Source organism: Stegodyphus dumicola, chromosome 8 (genome assembly GCF_044657685.1).
Source record: "Stegodyphus dumicola isolate Sdum_Otavi_A_Nest chromosome 8, ASM4465768v1".
NCBI lineage: Eukaryota > Metazoa > Arthropoda > Arachnida > Araneae > Eresidae > Stegodyphus > Stegodyphus dumicola.
In genome coordinates, this window is record NC_140775.1 from 98,599,963 (window position 1) to 98,622,520 (window position 22,558).

Here is a 22,558-nt window from a genome sequence, read left to right on the forward strand (position 1 = left end):
TCATCTTACGAAACTCGACATTTATTATAGAATATTTAAGCAGAAAAACGTTCTCACAAAAATTATCTGTCTTCTTGCGATTTTTTAGCTGATTCGATGCAATTGTCCTGTCTCAATTTACGAATCATAGGTCCATTAATAACGCACTTTAATGCTTTAAAATCCTGTTATTCGGCGGAAATTTCATTTTAGGCGGTTTCCGAAAAACGGTATACTCAAGCGTAACTGCGCGCATCCCTCATATCGTCTTCCTGTCGCATCGCCTGCACACAAGTAAAATGAAGTTACTCCGATCTACCGACATGTCTGAGTTTGGGGAATCGGTTCAGTGCATATGAAGAATGAAAGATGGTTGCAGTTAATCATCGATTTCCGTATTCGATAAATTACTATTGTCTTTTTCTATACATAGAGGAAGGAACAGAAAAGTAAAAGAGATATCCTCAAAGCTATGACTCAAAATGTAAGTCAGACTAAAAAAAAGAGTTATAACTGTTACACCTTGGATAAATTTAATTGTTTTAACAGCAGGTTTTTTTTTTTTTTTTTTTTTTTTTTAAAAAAAGACAGAAATTCTTTTTGGTTTGATTTGGTTTCGGCATTTTAACAAATGATGTCTGAAGAGCTTTGATTGATTTGTTCCACTGCTTGCCGATTGAATCAGACATATTGGTGCACACTCAGCAGATAGTTCACAAAGCCAAATTTCCGAATTGAAATTTACATTAAAAATGTTGTGTATGGTTTCGGCTTTGAATGTTTACGAAACGGTGTTTTCTGTATTGAAAATATTGAAGTCTAAATAAACAGAATGTTTCATCTAAAGATAAAATCTGCTTGTTGGCTTTATCAGTATAGAGTGACAAAGTGTGCTCATTACACAAAACACAGATTTAATTATAGATTTATATTATAAATTAATAAATGAGTATTAATATAGTACAATACTTATTCATTTAAGGATGCAATCAACTGAAAAAAAGATAGGAGATCACTGCTTTATCCGATCATTCATTTTCCTAAGGTTAACTCATTTAGTCTACAATGATCAAAACAGTGGAATTTCACATATTAAATATCTGTTATGCATTTAAAAAGGCTTATGCATATGCCCAACAAAATGGTATTTTAGATCACTTGCCGAATAAAATTTCGCTTGAGGCTTTAGATAATCCTTTACCAAGCACATAATATACTAGGCAGACAAATTTAATTGGTAACAGCACATAGGTTAAGAAACATCCAGTTTTGCATTACAACGAATGGTAGAAGAAATCTGTTCTCCACAAGCACAAGCAAAGTGGGACATCACGTTTGCCAAAATTTCAAGAACTCAATTTTGTTGATGTCCACATTCAAATGAATAAGATCTTGCAAATTATTCCCTTTGGGGTTATCGAGATCTTCCAGATAACTGGATAGAACTGCCATGTTCATTTTAAAAACATTATATTATTTAGCTCATTTATTTGTAAAAGATAAAGACCTAACAATGTGATGAGCTGTCGCAATTCCAAATAATGTCTATTGCTGTTGTTGTTGACTAATGCTCATTTGTCTGATATATAGTCAGCCCAAGCCCACGAAATTCTTCGTGGCAAGGAGCACAAGAATACGCCTGTCTTTGGCAACAGCCAAAATGCATATGGGTATCGTAACCGTCTACTTTGAAGAAGTCATTGCTTACAAAGAGCAATGGCCACCATGATCTCTGCAGAGTAACCCAGACTTCTTTTTATGCGTAGTGTTGAAGAGAAAGGTCTATGCGTTGTTTTGAAAAGAAATTGTGGTTTAGTCATTGAACAGAGCAGGTTTATTGACCTGCACAGTGAATAACTGAACCACCATTTTACCTAAAAGTTTTCGTGAAAAAAAGAAGTATGGATGTACTTTCTAGATACTTAGTTATTAAGGACTAACCACTGAGTATGGTGCTTTTGTTAAAGTTATACGGGAAAAAATGCATTGTATTCCTGTTCCACAAAGAGAAAACTACAAAAATCCCATACAGCTTGCCCCTCTGCCCCTTTAGAAGCCAAGCAGCTTACCGAAATAAACTTTCAATTCTAAATGGTCTTATCCACTCGGCCAGTGGTGTAACTACGCCTGAACTGATTAATACTACTAACGACAGTTCAAGAAATACTACAAATTCAGTGTTTTATTATATACATATAGCGTACCTATATCTACATGAGGCATTTTTAAAAGTGCCTTTAGAGTATTAATTGGGAACGTCAGGCTGCGTGTCGTGGGGATTAGGAGAGAAGATTTTAGATGATTATACGTCATTAGTTTCTCGTTTTACTGTTAATTTACAAATAATTTAAAATTCAAACAAATGCATCGTGCAGCATCTAAATTGAAATCGGTACTTTCTGAGGTGCTGGTATATTTTGGCCTAAACTCTGATTACAATCCTTTAATCTGAAAAGTACGTTGATTGCAGATTAATATGCTAAGCGCTGTCCCTAAAGCAAAGAATCGGTACTAATCTCATGGCGAAAAATGTTCTTGGGTTGTCGTAGCAAAGGCGACTTTAATGAATCTAGCTCATGCAATTTCATGAGCCCAGCAAGTAATTAATAATGACTGCAATGAATATGTATTCATTCGTTTGAAATCGCTTAATTTGTTAATTTATAACAGATTAAATTTTAAAGAAAAACATATCACCCTTCACCAAATGGTAAGAAACTGCAGCGTAGAAAATAAAAACATACACAGTGGCAACATATTTCTTTTAAATCGCTGACTTCTTTTACTAAATTTGAAAGGCAAGTATCTTACAATTTTCCAAGTGGCAACACACTGAGATTTCTGATTAAATTTGAAACATAAATAACTTACCCTGAGTGGAGCTTTCATATCGCTGAATTTGTAATCAAAAATTTCTAAAATTAGCAGAAAATATGAAATAAATAAAAAAAATCGAAATTCGGGTTTCAAGCTATATAAGTTTGGTGGAGGACTATCTGGGTTCAAAATGGGGTGGCTCACTTTTCCACGGTGCAAAGATCATGCATGCATGCATACAGATTCTTCATTATTTAACAATAGAGAAGTTTATATTTAATTCTGCTAAAAATATTCAATTCTGGATTTAATGAAAATAAAAAAATTTAAAAATTAATTTTCTTAATTAAATATAATTATGTTATTTTTAATAACATAATTAAGTCATTTCAATTGTATATTATTTTCCTATTTTGAAATGTTTGCCTAAAATATTGATTTGTTTATGTGACGCTGTGCGCAGTACGTATTGCAATATTACATGCTTGACAAGAAAGGTATTTTATTTGAAATATTTTAATATTTGGAATATAAAATAAAAGTAGCAAATACATTATTAAGGATATCGAAATAAGTATATAAAATGTCACCCTCATAAGGCGATTATAAAGATACTGAACTTTAAAATGTCTTGTACTTGAGGGATTTTTTGACAAAAGTACCTATCTTCTTTAAATAATTTACCATTCTTTACACGTTAACAACATATATAAAATAAACATTTTGTTAAAAATCTATACTTGTGCTGTCCAGTAGCTTAAAATTTTGTAAAGCAAATTAATAATCCAAGTTTCAATTCCAAGTTGTCGAAGGAAAATTACGAAGATGTGATTTTATGTTCGAACTGCCACAAAATTATATATACTACTAATACTCATCCAGAAATGAATGTTCCTCGTGCGTAAGTGTCCGTAATTTTCGAATTGTGTGAAAGCGCCATTAAAGTTCATTCGCAGTGATTTGAAACCAAAAAGAAACTATCATTACATTTATTAATTTATCTATGTAGTCATAAATATCTTATTTACCATATTTCTACAATTTCATTCATTTAGAGATTCTTTTACTCGAAGAATCAATAAAATCTAGGTCTGAACGTAACTTTAGATATCTTGAATTTTGTATTCATAACTACTTTTAAATTCGCGGAGTGGATGTGGAAATTACATGCCTAATAACTGAAAATTTCAGGTCGTCAGAAATACTTTTTAAGGAAAATACATCAAATTAAGCAGTCATTATTACAGTCAAGAAAATTAATCTTTAGAAACGGCTGAAATGGTATACTGTGTTTAAACAACCACGTGCTTGTAATTTTCCTTTTGCAACATTTCTTATAGTATCAGCTGTCTGTCTGATCTTTTATTAGTACGCGAATGTCAACATCAAAGCTTGCCTTCCTTCCGTATATATACTTAATAGTCTGTACAGTTGCGCTTCCGCTAAAATCATCATCTTTTACGGCAGTTAAGTAGTAAAATAAACTTTGCTTTCTACGCAGTACTCACTGAAAGTTATTATACAATTCTTAAACAGCTGAATAAATGGAGTATATGACACATGTTTCTTTGTTTTAGGGTTTCTTTTCAATGCCAAGTGTGAAGATACAAGATAAAAGAATATTTTTATTTAAATTTGGAGTAACTACATTTACAATGAATGTTCTGATAACTTCAGTAAAGAAAAACATTTAATAAAAAGAGACCGATACTTAACAAGATCTAGTCAATATCATGATGCGTCATTTAATTTCTTAGAGAAAATAAAAATAGTACTTTTTGCTTAGTTTTAAGACTTGTGTAAATCAGTTTAATTCCAGCATTAAAAAAAAGAAAGAAAGAAAGGAAAAAAAGGGGTAGGGGGAGAAATAGAAAGAAAAATGTGATTTTTCATTTTGTTTGGGGGAAAATTATTCTTTTCTAAATATTTATTCTTTCCTGAAACATGGTGTCATTAAATTAAAAATAAATAAATTCCCTCCTCTCTGAATTAGCATTCGGCCTATAGGAAAAAAAAACTTCTGTTGTGGACACCACATAACTCGCTTGTACGCCTATTAAAGTATACATAATTTTTAATTAAATTTATTGAAACTTATTTCCTCGAATTATTCTAACTTAATTAACCGGTCCCTCAAGGCAAATTGAAAGTGACATCAAAAACAGCAGATTTTAAAATTAAATACCGCGGTCAGTTTTTGTCGTGCGGGCGTTAACCTTCTTATAATTTTATTTTTCATAACGAGTATAAAATTTTCCCCAATATAACTATAGGAACCGCATTAAAAGTTAGATTTCATCATTTGTCAAAAACTGATTTATTTTTAAATTTGGCATTACCAAAAGACATATATTTTCGTGATTTAAAACACTTCTGTAACTGAAAGCATATGACTGCGACCAACGACTACGAGAATAAAGGTCAAGTAAGGACTTTTCAGCCAGGTAAGGGGTATATACAGGTTTGGTACTACATATTGCAAAAACAAAAAGGGGGAGATGCATAACTAGATGGTTTAGCAGTACCATATACAAGTTCCGACGTTCTACGGCTGATCATTTTTGAGTTATGCGAGATGCATTCGTACATACATACGTACGTACCCACGTTCGCACGTCATGGAAAAAAAATCGTTCTTTAATCCATTTTACAATCCGTTTTGGAAAAAAGTCTTTTATTCTGTCCCTAGGCACAGACGTCACAAAAAAAAAAAAAAAAAAAAAACTGAAATGTTTCAGATTTTAAATTACGTCCAAAGGGGCGTTTTTTAACATTTTGTGTGTTACCTTTCTTTATTAAATATCATGTTCGTCGCACTTAAACCATAAGATCCAGTGCAACAGCAATATCGCAAAATAGTTTTAAAACGAGCATATCTTTAGAATTTCCGATACAGAGACTCACGCGCTGGAGATAAAAATGTTTTTTCTGCACAACGTTGCCATTGCTCGCTTTGAAATCCTTGAGTTTGTTAATCAAAAATTCGTCAAAGTTTTAAAAAATAGGAAATCGATCATAAAACAAATTTCAAATTTCAAATTTGGTCTTCCACATGCTCATATTCGTTGGAGGATTACGTTATTCAAAATTCGATGACTCTATGTACCGTTGTTTTATCACAATACGAGAAATATACATACATTTATGCAGATTTTTCATTATTTAATTTCTTCAAATATAATGCAGGACTCTAACATTTTGTGGCAACAGTTTGAAAAGTGAAGCGACATTTATGAGTCCGACGCAAAATGCCAAAACGAAACTAATAGTCCTTCGGGATTCAAATCCCTTTGGACTAAAAACTATCCACATAGATTCGGGAACGGCCAAAATTGGATATTTCCTTTAAAATATGATACCCGACAATTTTAGTGATTGCACAACTTCCTTACTTTCTTACAAGGAAGTAAAAATGCAGAAAGGCTTTAAAATGAAAAGGAGCAAAAAAAAAAAAAAAAAAATGTAAATCCGTCATTTTGGTGTGTATTGACCAAGTGTGTAAATATACCCGGTAACTAGGACTGACTGCACATTTGTAACAGTAATCTTCAGCAACCATAAACATGTAATGTTTCATTCGGCATTCGTATTATTATTATCTTAAATATCAGTATAACAGTCCAATGAAATAAAACAATTCATCTGATTTTTACAGTTATGATCAAACATAATAAAATTTCCATATACTGTGCAAACTAATGACAACGTGATAATAAATAAAATATAACAAAATTTTTCTCGCACTTAGTGAGTTCTTTAAGACAATAATTTTCAATCAATATGCAGCTGGAAAGCTTCTAGATCTATATGAGTTCATGGTAGGGTTGAAAAGAACCAAAAGAAAAGTCCTTAAATTAAAAAGAAAAAAATCTGAAAGCTTTCAGACTTTTTCCTCTAACGTTTTATGTGTTACCTTTATATACTAAATATCATGCTCTTCGCACTTAAACCATAAAATTCAATTCAACAGCAATATCGCAAAATAATTTTAAAATGAACATATCTTTAGAATTTCCGCTACACAGCCTGGCGCGCTGGAGATAATTCTTTTTTCCGTACAGTGTTGCCATTCCTCGCTTTGAAATCATTCAGTTTGTTAATCAAAAATTCGTTAAAGTGTTACAAAATATAAAATCGATGATAAAACAAATTCCAAATTAGGGCTTCCAGATGCCCATATTCGTGTGGAGACGTGCATTATTCAAAATTGGATCGCTCTAGGTACCTCTGTTTTATCACAATGCGAGAAACATGCATACATCTATGCAAATTCTTCATTATTTAATTTCCTCAAATATAATACATGGCTCCAATATTTGGTATCAACAATTTGAAAAGTGATTCGCCGTTTATAGTGAATTAACGCAAAATGCCAAAACGAAATTAATAATCCTTCTGAGAAAATTGCCCCTTTGGATTAATAAATTTTAATAGAAGTATGGTATAATTTTAAATGGCGAATAAGGATGAAAATTTAAGGAAATATATTCTTCATAATAAAATTAAAGTATATTAGTAATCAAAAACGAATACTTAGTTTTCTTTATCAGGTTTAAAAAAGCTCTGCTATCTATATTTTATTTATTTCAATTACTTTTAATAAACTAATTTTTGATTTTTCAGCAATTGCTTTCATGTTTCAAAACAACCGTTTCTTGATAGCTCCATTTTCCAGAAATCGGTATATAATTTTTTTAGATTACAAGACATTATAGGATTTAAGATACATCTCTTAACTACAGCACCAATATCAGAAAAATATTTGGTTCTAAGAAAATAAAATGAATCATTAAAATTTATTTAACACATATATTTTTATTAGCAAATAAAATTCTATTATAATAAAATATATGTGTTAACACATATATTTTATTATAATAGAATTTTATTTGCTAATAAAAATATATGTGTTTATCAGAAAGTCAATTATTTATCATTTCCTTATGAAATCAACAGCAAAATCTAGTCATTCTGGGCCATCCATCCATCTGCATCTTAGTCTATATCAAGATCTACTCTAACTCAGAATCTAATTCTTCTGAGTCTTCTGTCTTCATTATCCGATTATATGTCAGCTTCTGAATCATCAAAAGGATCGGTGACGCACTATTCTTTACGAGATTAGCTTACAAGCTGTCGGTACCCATTCTGCCAATTACGACGACGATGCTTCCTTTTATTTTCCGGGATATTTTTTCGGAATGTGCCAGGAAAAAGTTTCCGCTTAAGAGGTAAGATTCGTATTCCTTTATCGAATAATCGTTGAAATCGTTTATTAATAGTGGAGGTGACTGCAGTGCGCTTTTCTGTTGCTTAAGTATGTTTTAGATGAGTGCTGCAACAACATAATCGTAGCCAAGAATTTGGCAACGAAGCTGAAGAAGGAAATGTAAAGGAATAAATTGGCATTCAACTGCAGTATAAATAACATGATTTTTGCAAGTAAATGAAAGCGACAGACCTGATCGAGATTCATTGAAGATACTATTATATATAATATTAGAGACAAGCTAGACGTGTATTAAAAATACTTTTCGTGTATATGTTTAAATAAACTGAATTGTTTCGAAGATTATGAAAGCAGAAAATCGTTAATTGGTTTGAGATACGCGCTACACACATTGTACCAAAAGTTTCGGGGAAAACCAAACCACTAACTGCCGTATGTGAACATCTGAGAAATACGAAAAGAAAGGAAGACGACGCGTAACGACTTTAGAAACATAATTTGTGTAGAAAATTGCATCTCAGAATCAAAGATATACGACATACGTTTTGCAAGAAAAATTGCCATACATCATGGCATTGAGATTTTTCATTGTATAAAAGAAAACATTTTTCAAAATATTAGCCAAGAATTCGAAAGGAAAGAAAAATGATTTGGTTTGGTATTTATTTATGAGATTACGGCAAAGTTTCGGGGTCAATCTATCTAAGAGAAGGGATGCCTTTTGGAGGATTTTTTAAGGAAAACTGGCTCGTATACACGTCACACATAGGTAAAACCACAAAAACGCCCATGCAGCCAATCCGTTCGATGGGAGTCGAACCACGGACTGAACTACCCGTGTTCAGCGATTTTACCGCTCGTCCACTGGTGGGCCGGGAGGGAAAAAGAATTATGCCAGATAGAAAAACGAGATATTTTTAACACACTGAGTCCCTTTTTTTTTTTCTAATGGCACGGCATTTGCCTGGGAACAATTAATTCATCGGAAATGGCTGAACCCGTTGGTCTTTTACCTGTCTCATCGCAAAAACGTTACCCAGGGATTAGACCTATATTGAGCCTGCTGGAAAATGGGAAAGACACACAGAAACAATGAATCAAGCCTTACTCGGAGTCAAAAACTCAACCTACGGTTCGAGGTACAAGTCAGCCTCAGCTAACTCTAATGCCGTTGAGGGTGACGAACTCTTGACATTACATACCTAATAAAATTTCGTCAGTAACTTTTCTACCCATAAAAACTCACTTCAATATCGAAATCATGAAAACTGACATATTTTTCAACAATTCTTTGTGAAATTATTGTGATCAATTCAAAAAATTTAAAAATTTGTAAAAATATTTTCTTAAAACTCGGTGCTTCGAAACGATAAATTCTGTCTTGAAAAACGGATGTCGGGCCTTGATAATTCTTTGTTGCTTTTTAATCGTACCGTGAATTAAAAAAAATAAATGTTATTTTCAACAATAGGTTTATCTTTCAAATTTTCATAATTTCATATTGATAATATTCATAAATTAATGATTCACAAAACATATTATTATTTTTTCCTATTTCTGCATAAAATTAGCATATCTGAGAGTTTTGAAAGCAGAAATAACTATTTTTGGTAATTCGTATTTTCTATAAATGGAGAATACGTTACAATGGTTTTAATTCAAAAAATTATCTTTCTGAGTTATTCGTAAAAAACAATACAGTTTAAAATAAAAGCTCTACAGACTTGTCTTGAAAATTCTGAATTGTATATTAAGAAATAATTCAAAAGTAATAAAATCATGAAATGAATTTGCAAAAAAAGGTTCTGAATCTGTATTTTTCAAAATAAATTTTTCATTGGATATATAAAACATTCACTAAACTTCAAGAAAATAAACTTTCAAATTCCCAGTTTTATACTGTTTAAGTTAAAATAATGAGAAAAATCTATTTCGAGAACATATTGTGCCTAGTAGATTTTTATGTATGATAATTGATCAATTATATCAATAGATTACAGTTACGATAAAATAATTTCCTAAAAATAACTAAGTTACCAAAAACAGAAAAGTATTCTGCAAAGATTCTAATAAAATGTACCAATAAATAAATGATAAATAGAAAATATAAGAAAACTCTACTGTAATCATAAAATTGTGTTTTCGCCATTCCTTGGGTAAATTTTTAGATTTTGACAATAGTTCAGAAGATTGGTTCTGAAATTACATTGGTTAGAAAATTTTAATTAACGTAAGGCACCGATGATCTGCTTTCCAAGGGAAGTATACCTTCATGGAGAATTTTCTGAAAGACACTGGCTCGTATTCACGTAACGCATGAAGAAAATCACGTTGTAAAAGTGGAAACTTAGAAGTTATTTATGTAATATTATGAAATTTCATTGTAATGCTCCTCTCTTTAAAATAAACTAATGTTAATTTTCAGTATATGGTTTTCCAGCTTCATCCATCAGGGCAAATTAATAATTAGTTTACATTATAGCTTAAGTATTCGTTTTATTTTAAAGCAGATATACGTATCATTTGCATCATGTGGCTGAAGTGAAAATACTCAAAATGAAAATTCTGGACTTTATTCTGGACACTTACACAAAATGCACAGGAAAGTCACATTTTGCAAATATTGCTGTGTACAAGTAGAAATGAGCTGCTTCTATTTTGCATGGAAATGAATCAGCACAGAATTGAGAAGGAGATAAGCAAACGTTCATGGCTAAACAGCAGAAAGCTTCTTGCGTGTTGACGCTTACATGATATCAATAGAATTTTAGAAGAGTTGCTTTTCAACAGGGGCTCCCTGATCTCCAGATTTCATACCCTTTGACTTATTCTTTTGAAAAAGTGCGTGAAAATCAGCTGCTTGTGCTCCTAAGCCCAAAGGCCTAAATGAATGAAATATTTTTGGAGCTTTAGAAAGAGGTACTATGGACACACTGAGACGTGTTAGGCAGGAATTTTCATATCACCATAACGTTATATATGTTACTAAAGAAAATCTTATCCAGAATCTATGAATAAAACATAGGTATTTTTCCTTTACAGTTATGTATTAATTGTCATTCTTTGCCATTGATTTTTATTAAAAAACATTTAAAATGGATGATTCGTTCTGAATTAATCTGCATTTCATAATTTCAAAAAGGCTCATCAGCGACCGACCGGTAAAATCCCTGAATACTGGTGGTTTCAACCTGGGTTCGATTCCAGGCAAACTGGCTGGCTACATGGACATTTTCGTAGCTTTTGCCATGAGTAAGGTGTATATAAGCCAGTATCCCCTAGAAAATCTTCCACGAAGGCATCCCCCTCCTTAGGCAAAAGTCCCAGTGTGCTTCGCCATAATCAGCTAAAAAAAAAACCAAACCTTAACTTCAAAATGCTATGGAAAGACAGTATTGCTTTATACGGTCTACTACGTATCATCACTGCTATCATTTCGCCCGCATTTTGTAACTTATTAATTTCCCCTTTCCTAAATAAAAAAAATATTTTGGTCAGTGGTAAACTACAGAATGTTATCTGGACGAATATGTGGGCGGGACAATATACTTTTTTTACACTCTAATAAATATTGTTGTCGAAAATTTCTTATTCCTTTATTAATTGCTTATATAAGAAATTTCCGAATTAAATTTGTTACCAAATAATAAATCAGGATATGTAAAATAGTTTACGAATAGTAAAAGTCCGATAATCCGTCACCCATTAGTTCGCCACATTCTGTAATTCAGCAAGTATTGATCCGTTACGGGTGCTATTTAATAATGCTATGGGCCAGCTATTGCTCGAAGTAATCAGAAACATTCGGCATGTACTTTGGAGAGAGCATTATTATGGCTGAATGTTACGTATAAAAATTATGCGTAAGAAAACAAAATTATGGGTAACATCTTAATCACTTATGATTCTAAGCAGCGGAACTCAATCCAAAATATTCCTTCGAACAATCTTTAGTCACACTTTCTAAAAACGGTATTTACTGAATGGTTTAAGGAAAAATAATACATCTGTGTAAAGTTTATAGAAAATAATAACCACAAAACAGAAAGAGGTTATGAATCTTCATATTCTCCTAAATAATGTTTTGACAAGAAAGTGAACATTCGAACTCTGAAAAGCCTTCATGTTACAACAGTACAATAAATTCCAAAACATAAATTGACTGAAAATAGTAAAATATGCATATTTTATAATTTATTTTTCAGTACGCTTTCAGTCATTCAATGTGTTTGTAGAGTTACTCTTCATAGGATTTCATGTAAGGTTTCACATTTTTACAATATGTTAAAATTAAGTTTACAAAATTGTTCTTGTCGCATTATCAGAGCCTAGTAATCTGTTTTGTTTGTTTTTCAGCATTACTGAATTTCAAAACTCGTCAGGTTATGGAATTTTTATTGTACATATTGTTATGAAATTTGTACATATGTAAATATTTTCGTGAAATTATGTGTAAATTTTAGTACATCTTGTATGTCGTAATGTGAAAGGCCTCAAGAATCTAAGGTTGCAGGAGTAATGGCAGTCTCGCCAAACGCCAAGGCGACTAATTTTTGGCTCGAATTTGGCGAGATTCCACAAACATGGCGGTCATTTGGCGACATTATAAGACCGGAGAGAGCGTCAGTTCTCAATTTTAGTTCAGAGCTTACTTCAGAGTACTAATTCAGAAGTCAAAGAACAAAAATCAGCGTTATATTTTCAAATTTTCACAGGACTAGTTTCGATGGTTTTACCGAACCACCATCGTCAGCTGCAAAAGCTCAAATGAACGAGATAGGATATAATGATCAGATAAGATAAGAAAGCCTGGACACTGGCTTATTTTCTGTCCAGGCTTTCTTATCTTATCTGGTCATTATATCCTATCTCGTTCATTTGCGCTTTTGCAGCTGGTGGTTCGGTAAAACCATCGAAACTAGTCCTGTGAAAATTTGAAAATATAACGCTGATTTTTGTTGTTTGACTTCTGAATTAGTATTTGTTCGACGTGTTATTGTGTCTTAATTACTTCAGAGTATTCAGAGTGCTGAGAGATCACTACGCGAATAAACGTATTTGAGGCTTTTTATATTGTCTTGTGTTTAACATTCTTAGTACGTAAGTGGTAACATACTGATTGTGCTCTAACATACTGAGAAGAGTTGAACGAGTACTTTTGGGAAAAGTTCCAGAACTTTAAAGTGTTTCTTTTGGAAAATAAATTTTAACAATTATCATCGATTCTGTGTGCATTCAATTCATACCGAACCCATTTTCATGTAATAATATCTAAAATTTCACATAGTACCATCAAAAAGTAAAATTGGATCAATAACCTCCTCTCCTTCTTAACAACTAATTTGAACGATCCATCTTTTAAGGGCACACATCTATGCAAATCATTAACGAGAACTTTTTCAATAAAAAAAAATGTACGATAAAAAAGTATCCTGCTTAAATGTTATTCCAATCTCACAGGTACATTTTCGGAGAATCTCTCTGCCCATAAAAAGAATAGTTGGCATTTTTCCATTTATTTATGGCCTCCAAGGCAAAAGCAACCGCGAGCAAAAACCATAAACAAAGATAGAAACACGACACGAAGCTTCACTCTCAATTTCTTAGATCTACGACGGGAGAACGACATGCGCAAGGTAAATTTAGAGGTCAGTGAATAATCAAGTTGTAATTTCACGAGTTACGAAACAGGTTATAACAAAGCATGCGTGTGCAAGTTATGGAAGGAATCGATTGTTTTAGCAGTCATTTACTAAGTACACAACACTACACGATATTACATGCCACATGTTTACGAAATTCTGATTTTATTTTATTTGGGGAGAAAAGTTTAGCAAAATTTTGAGCAGCAGCATGAACACAAGGCAAAAAAGTATGATTTTTTATACTAATTGAGCAGGCCTTAGTAAATTAATTTCAACTGAATTTTAATGTGAATAATTTGCATTGGAAATATTGGCACAAGATGCTCATTTAACGGTAGATAAGATTCGAATATTTATATAATACAGAAACTATACCTCAAAGGTTTATTATACATTTACGTATCAGTAAAGTAACCGAATTAGAAATTTTAATTTGCAAATATTTATAGCTTCTAAAATTCTAACAATGAATTTTTTAATTGATATTTAATCGTTGATACGAACAGATCGTTAAGTCGTCTAATATACTGCCATTTCAGCCCTAATGTATTTTCACAACTGAATGAGCTCGTTGCATGGGCCTTCACCATGGGTTTTATTCTGTCATAATACAGGTGACTAATGACAGGGGCACCTGAGACTTACCAGAGGTAAGCAGGTGTACGTCTCATAATATAAATAAACGCCAGTTTTCCTTAGAAGTTTCTCCACAAATGTATTCCTGCCATTAGTCTGACAACTCTCAAGTGCTGCTCACCAATGGCCGAACGGTACGACACTGAACACTGATAAATCGACCCGATTTCAAAAACCCCTAGTATAAAGGCTTAAATACTTTCATATTTGAATCCCATGGAGAGAGCTATAGAATTTTCATTTTTCAGCCGTAGTTTAAGAGAACTTTTATGGTTTAGCTGATTTTAAGGTGAATACGAGCCAGTTTCCTTCGAAAATCTTCCACGAAAGCATCTTTTCCTTTAGGCAGATGGTTTAATGTACTTTAGCATAATCCCCTCATGTATTTTACAGCAATTATATTCTGTTGTACCACCCATCGATTCCATATTCGGGTGATAGTCATTGGATCCCAATTAACGCGAGCAGCAATGTCACGGAACGACAATGAGCATTCAAATACGATTTCAAATGAGAAGTCAGTTATATAGTCTTCCTAATTATACGCAATATAGACGGCATTACTTGTGCCTGCTTTGTGAGAATGCACTGAAATAGTGATCATTTATATATCCTACTATGTATTTATTACCTTTCAGGCAATTTTAATGTTTCTTGCATGCCGCCTTCAAGATATAACAATTTTAATCGTCTGCAGTGTATATAGAGTTATAAGACAATTATTCATGGTTTTCAAACTAGATTCGCAGGTTAATGAAAAGCGTATTACTTTTAAATTAAACTCCATCCCTTTTAATAATTTGAATTAAAATTATTACTTTACGAGAAAATGATTTAAACTTTCCATTTGCTTAAGGATTGCTAATGATGTTTAATATGTTTTTAAGATACGTATTTTTGGTAGATAAGGAATAATATTGCATTTAATTATTACCGCGTTCTGTGTTAGATAAGGAAAATAGCCGAAAAATTATAGGGTACTTTTCCGTTTTACCGGCGCAAACGATAAAGTCGCCAATAATGGTACTACTGATGCCAACGGAATATTTTCGCTGGTAACCTTCTACGCCTAATTTTCAAAACAAGTCGCAACCATTTCTTATCAGATTGATTGTGCCTTTCAATACTGGCATACAAGTACGTAGAATTTTTACAAGATTATTAAATTTTATGCCCTAAGACGATTCGCGGTAATTAAGTTAATTAGAATGTAAACACACCGCTCCTCAGAAAGCAAAAATATAGAAAAGGTAAAATCAAGGGTTAAATTCATCAGTTCTAAGGAAAATACACTAGCGATGTAAAGCACTACTGTTTTACATAATTTCTGAGTAAGCTATTCGTACGAATTGAAACAATTCTTGCATTTAAACTTGTATTCCAAATTAAAATTTAACTTGAAATTAATGTAGATAATTACTGAGAAAATTAGATTTTTGTAGCTTAGTTTACGTGAGATGATATCACTTGGGGATCACGTGATACGAAACGGCGAATAAGGCTTCATGTCTTAAATTCATTCGAAATTCTTAATGTCTTTTTACAAATTTATTGTCTTTATTTATCGGCATTTTACAAAATTTTAAACCGTATTAAAATATCTTCAAAATAAAAAATTCTTAGAACTAACATTCGTTAACATTTTTTATGTGTATACTGTATGTTGTCGCCAACAAAGTCTGCTTGGCGAGATTTGCGCCGGCAAAACGGAAAAGTACCAATTATAGTTCTAGAGATAAGGATTTTTATCATTAAAATCGTTGACCATTTGAAACCTTTTGGGTAAATATGAAACTTGCTCCTCACAAGATGCTTACAGTTGCATCTCCATTTAACCTAAAATATCTGTTACAAATTGAAATATGTTTCTAAATAATATAATAAATATTAATTTAAAATGTATTTATAAATATAATAAAATTATGTTTAGGATTTCTTTCACCGCTGCAGGTAGTATTCATTGTTTCTGATTATATTTAGATATTTTCGCTTTCATGATAACTTATTATTCAGTTGCCAAGATTTATCTTCTCCCATAATCCATTATATCTTTTTGTGTTGTGACAGACTACAATAGTTATGTTTTTATCCTTTAGTTTTCGAATCTGAGTAACCAGCTTGCGACTTAGCTAATAACGAGGACAAGCTGATTGTTTTTGAATTTATCTGATCACTGGTTTCATGATTTCTCATCAGGTGCCTATTTACTCCCGTGTAACTACTCACACACTCTATCTTATTTTTAATTATATTCAATAAAATTAATGTGTGAGCACGTTTAACGTAAATTTCCGAATTGTTCCATTTCTTAACCTACTTCTTTATAAAAGACATCCCAACCTCAACTTCTACATTTGAGATAAGATTTCTATTATTCTTGAGTAAAATAAAATAAATTAGAAAACTTGGTTTTCAAATACTAAAGAGTTCAAAGATTTTAGTCAAATATAATTTCATAGGTTATGACTGATTGCAGGGCACAAATCTAATATTTTAAATAGAGGCACTCAAAGTTTATAACTGAATACAAACAAGTGCTTCAGTCATAGAACAGAAAATGTTTACGTATTTCGCATAACTGGAGTGATATGGGACAACAACTTGAAGCCCTTCCAAATAGCTCAAGGAATTCTTAATCTCGTTGTTTGTATTTATTATAATTTTTTCTTCAGCAGCGCCATAGAACAAGTAGTTCTTCCAATGTATCAGTACTCATCATTTAAATAGCAAGCAAAGAGTAATGATAAATATAGATGACAAATAAGACAACAACCGTTGGACAGCATCGTTAGACAGAGTCTTTGCTCAATGTTTGGTTCCTGGCAGCTAAATGAAACTTCCGTGGTTGTACATGTAAATTCCGTGACATCGATTGTGGAGCTTCTGTTTCTAAGTGGCTCATCCTCAACGGAAGAGAAATAACAAATTTCGGAAATTTTTTTAGTAATATTAATAAAATGTATAAGTGCCATGTTTCTCCTCTCACGAATCTATTCCTCTTTATGTAAATAGCGATCGATCGTTTTCATAATAAATTATCCAAAATATCTAATAATCACCATTGAATATTAAGACTACTGGATAATGTATATATTAAATACCTTCACTGCAAGTCTAAAATTGAAACAGTTGCTCACTGATTGGAGACAATTCATAGCAATTAAAAATTCTTTTATTCTTTATGAATCCTTTTGATACCACAGCTGATGCATAATTAGCCCTTCATCTTTATAGAATAAAAGAATGCTTACTAATAAAGCTATAAGGACAAAAAAAAAAGAGTTAGCAGGAGTGAATGCAAGACCAGATTGGTAGATTGCGAGCTCAGCGAGGCGCAAAAAGATTTTACAAACCCTTTTGGGCGACCGTTAAAATCTAAAACCTTTGAGACTTTTTTTAAAGGGGAAGGAGTGGGTTAGGTTCTTATGCAAAGTGCAGAAGCTAAGTTAGACAAAAGTCATTGCCCTTCAAAAAGAAACTAGCTTGATTGGGACTGCTGAGTGACAGTGATCCATCATAAAGTCCCACAACTTTTATGCAAGTCTGGAACCTTTTAACCAAGACAAACTTTCAAAAGAGTGCTCAGCGTAAATTTTCCTGCATTTTTATGAAGACCATATTTTAACTCGAAGAAAGTTACTTTCATAAAAAGTATTACTCTGTACGATTAAATCCAAAAGGAAATCTACCTACATAGGCTTAAAGGTGTCTGTAGCTTTACGAAGATTGCTTACTTCTAGTTAGATGTGATCTTCATAAAGTGTGCGAGCACTTAAATGCAGGGACACCGTCGTGAACGTTTCTGGTTTGTCGAATAGCGGCCGACTTGCATAAAGGTGCCGGTATTTTTTTTGTATGAACGGGTTACCGTTATGAAGGTGTTCCGCTTGTTTCTATACAGAAACTGAAGCTAGCTCCGAAACCCGTCCAAATAAACGATTTTTCCCCGTAACTGATGTGTAAAGTTGAAATTCAAGAGCTAAGAACAGCAGTTGAGGGTTATTATTCACGAGTTCGGTGCCATTATTCGCACAAACATTTGGGTCTGCGCTAGTAGTAAGGAAGAAGCACCTGATGATGAAAACAAGTTACATTTTCCTTTAAAAACATGCGACATTTTAATTTGAATTCGGTAAACATTTTATATATTAACATAACTACAGTTATTGGTTAAAATTTTAAAGTAATACAAACGAAAATAATTAAAGATTTAAACCATTGATATCATTCGTAATATGTATCTTTGTTTCCTATACTAACTACAAAATAAAATAATTTGTGAAAAGAGATCATGAATTTAATAGGGGAATTTGATAAATTCTTATCTATATTCAGTTTGCAGAGTTATGGTATACCGTAAATATTAGATCAACCTAAACTATAAGATTATATAACGGAGGCTCAAAAATTAATTATAACCTCATAATTAGAGCTTTTTCTAATGAGGTTTTACTCTTCAAAGGTAATATGTTTGATATAAAAACTGAAATACAAATCTTATCTTATTTATCTTTCCCAACAAAAAGGTTTTAGGAAATAAAATATTATAGATGTATATAGATATCAGTTAGATGGTTTACGTTTTAGAAAATATTATCACATTAAGTACCGTTTCCTTTATAATATGCAGAGTTTCCTGTTAACATATTAAGTTTATGGATGCTCATGTTAATAAAAGATACATAAAAGCCAATAGACTCAAAATATGCAGCACCATTTACTAAGAAAAATAAAGCTCATGTCTATATCATTTCAGAAGTTACAGCTTTAAGTAATATAACAGCTATTCGAAGTTTTATTGAACTTACTTCATAAAACATAATTAATCGCACGTTAAACTTAATATTTAATACACTGCTCTCGTTATGGTATACCGTAAATATGTAATAATTCTCGTTATCTTAAGAAATATTAAATAATACAAATTAAGATATCTGAAACAGCTACTCAGAAAGGTGCTTCTTATATAGTCATTTATTTTAAACAATAAGTAATAGATCAAGGAAACTCGTTCTCCTTACATTGTCAAATGAATTACAAAATACGCTTATGCACGACAAATATTTAATGTGTGGTTCACAGATGTTCTTTCACATTTTAACCACATAACTTTACATTCAGTTTTTCATATAAGTAGAACACGTCATATAAATACACACGTTTAATAATTTGACCTTATAATAAATATTTTAACGAATTTAAAATTACGAATCGTAGTTAATTCAATATTACTAGTATGCTTGTCATGAAATTAATTCTGTTGTTAAAAGGTTATTAAAATGAAATAATATTTAATAATATTTGAATCATTATGTATTATATTTCTCTGACTCACTCTCCTCTATCTCTCTTTTCTTAGTACTCCAGCTTTATAATATACAGCGTTCAGTTATTTGTCCTTTAACTGCTTACATGCCAAACGGAAACTTTTATTTTAAAAATGTAATTAATTATTTTTCTCATTTTATACAATAATTTATTTCCGTTTCAATTATTGTTCCAAATTTAGTTTTTAAAATAATGTGTTTCAAGAAAAAAAATAGTACTTCGCTATTTACTGTAGTAAATGATTCGGAGTATTTTTGATTTCTCTTGAATTTTTGATTTAAAAACAACAGAAATTAAAATTAATTAACTTCAAATTTCAAAATAATTACTTAATATAATTTTATAATTACTTAACAATTCTCTATACTCTAAAATTACAGAAAATCAGCAAAAATCATACATCAATGGAGTATATGTGAGTGTAACGAATCAGACCAGAATGCAAAAAATAGAAAACGTTTTATGAAATTCTTTCCCGAATAATAACTATATTTTTTATCTAATTACTTGGAAATTCGTAAGAAGCGTAATCAGTAAAATTATAGCTGAATTTGGCATGAAAATGATTAATACGCTATAAAGCATTGCCATTAAAATTTATTAAAATAATAAATTATCAAAAAGATTCTGAGAACGCTGAATACTTTTCAGTGATATTAAAAGTTCAAGAAAGTGAACACTGTTATTAAATTCTTTACTCTTGTGCAACAAATGTAAACGGTATTCATTTAAGAACCAGAACTATTTTTCAAAACATCATCGCGTTTAGAGTAATAATTGTGGTACCAATCATTACAGCGCGCTTGAATTAAGACCTGATGAATTATTATACGAGTTTATTAAAATATAACTCAATTCCAGTTATCTGAACTTCGATGATCTGAACTTTATTTATCATAATCGTTTTATTGTTCTGTTGTAGCCATATGAAATTTAGCTTCTTAATTATAAACTTTTATTTGCCTTTTATAATTTTTATATTAAAATATACAGTATGACTGCATTCAGTTACTTTATATAACAAAAAGAGAAACAAGATTATGTGTTTATTTTTAGAATTAACATAAATACTCGTAGAAGTTTTTTCGTTATTTTTGTTGAACCATAAAATGGGTTATGCGTTTAGGTAAAAAAAAAGTTTCGTTGTTTAATTTTTCGTTGTTATGTACTTATTTTTACAGAAATAAAAATATCTAAATATTTTGGTTGTAACATTATTATTCAAATAAAATACAGTAAACGAAAAAAAATCAAATTCTCCCACATACATTACAGTAAATATTATTTGCTCTAAGGAAAAACGCAAAACAATTACCCAGAGTTTCCTAGTTAGGGAATGTAGTCTCAGTTAATTCGGATATTTGGTTTCTGGTATATTTTATTTAATTAATTACTGATGAAGCATTCTTTTCTATCTACTAGAAAACATCAATATTATATATGTATATGTAATCCGACTTCTGTGATTATAAGCTTTTTCTTTACGCAACCACCTACTTTTAATCAATTATTTAAAAACAGTTTTCACATAACTGCTCATAAAAGTATTCACAATTGTTTTATATATTTGAAGAGAAGTAAAAATTATGATGTTACCTCTAAAAGCAGTTGCAGTTCTCTCTCCTCGCAACGCTCTCAATCACATGTAGTTCATTCAATCTAAGAAGAGTATCGACGGGCACAATACAAAAAGAAATTAGTAGGTAATTCAAGAAATGCCTGCTTTGGGAAAAGTGTTATTCCTCTGACAGCAAAACTGTCCTCAGCTTTTGGAGCTTGTCTGAATTGTGATTTTAAATTAAAGTCAGCTGGCAGTTCGAGCAGCAGTCTTACACAGCACATGGAACATACCTCAATTTTTTGTGAATGTAAACAACATCCACCGCTCCGAAGGATGAGACTATCTGTGAAAACCGAGACCGCGCTCCGGCGAATGGAGGAAGCAAGTCATGTGACCCGTGACGTAAACTTCACGGTTCGTCTGCTTGGCTTCGGATTTTACGGACCCCAGAATTCCACGGTTTGCAAAAACTAGCGTGGAGAACTCTTCTTTCTTTATTTCTCTCGCTCCTTTTTTTTTTTTTTTTTCCCCAATCTTTTTACTTCGAGTACCTGTGTTCCCATAGTCTCTCATAGCAAAAATTCAAGACTTTCGAAGTAATCTTTTAAATCTGTTCAGATTAAATAACATTTAGTACTGGGTTATTATAAATTCTGGTTTCTATTTTAAATAATTTAACTAGCCAAAATTAAAAAAAAAGTAATATTTAAATAAAAATTGTTTATCAAAATTGATAAATATATTTGAACGCAACAAAAAAATATATGCAAATGCTTCATTACTTTGTCTTACAGTAATGAACTACTTGAACATTTATTGTTTATTTATGTGATATAAATGCAATGTAATGAGTAAGTATATCATCAGCGATTATAAGAAGATTAAGCTGATGTTATGTAGATTAAGCTACTATAGCACAATCAAGAAAAGTAAATTGGCGTTATTTATATTTTTAAGCTAGAGTTTCATATACGGGTACTGCTCATTTTATGACCAAGTTCTGTTCCTTCAACTACTCTATTAAACGAATTGGTCGATAAGCTAAAAGCTTACGCCAGAAATGGAGTTTTATAAAATTATAAAAATTATGCAACAAACTTCAAATTTATTCATACAAAACATGCATATGGACATATTATCATTTTGTTTATTTGAAGCTGGAGAGGGTCTGGGTAAAGGAGATGATGACCATGAAAAAAAATTGTAGGTTCAAGGGCGGAGGTCCTGAACCTCTAACCGCCGAAAAGAAATTATCAATGATTTATAATCTTCTTTTCTTAATAAATTTCTCTATAGCACTTTAAAACTCCATTCAATCCGCGTTCAACTTTATTTCAGCATTTGCATGTTCAGCCTCAAACA

The 22,558-nt window shown here is 31.5% G+C and overlaps 1 protein-coding gene across 1 annotated transcript in view; it reads right to left on the reverse strand.

The window, feature by feature from the left end:
• The window catches only part of LOC118180935 (uncharacterized), a 99,227-nt gene extending 77,682 nt beyond the window's left edge, over positions 1-21,545 (reverse strand). The window contains exon 1 of the mRNA XM_035350016.2: positions 21,232-21,545. The gene's annotated coding sequence lies outside the window, so the exon portion shown is untranslated. The remainder of the gene's footprint in view (positions 1-21,231) is intronic.
• Positions 21,546-22,558: the final 1,013 nt, after the last annotated feature.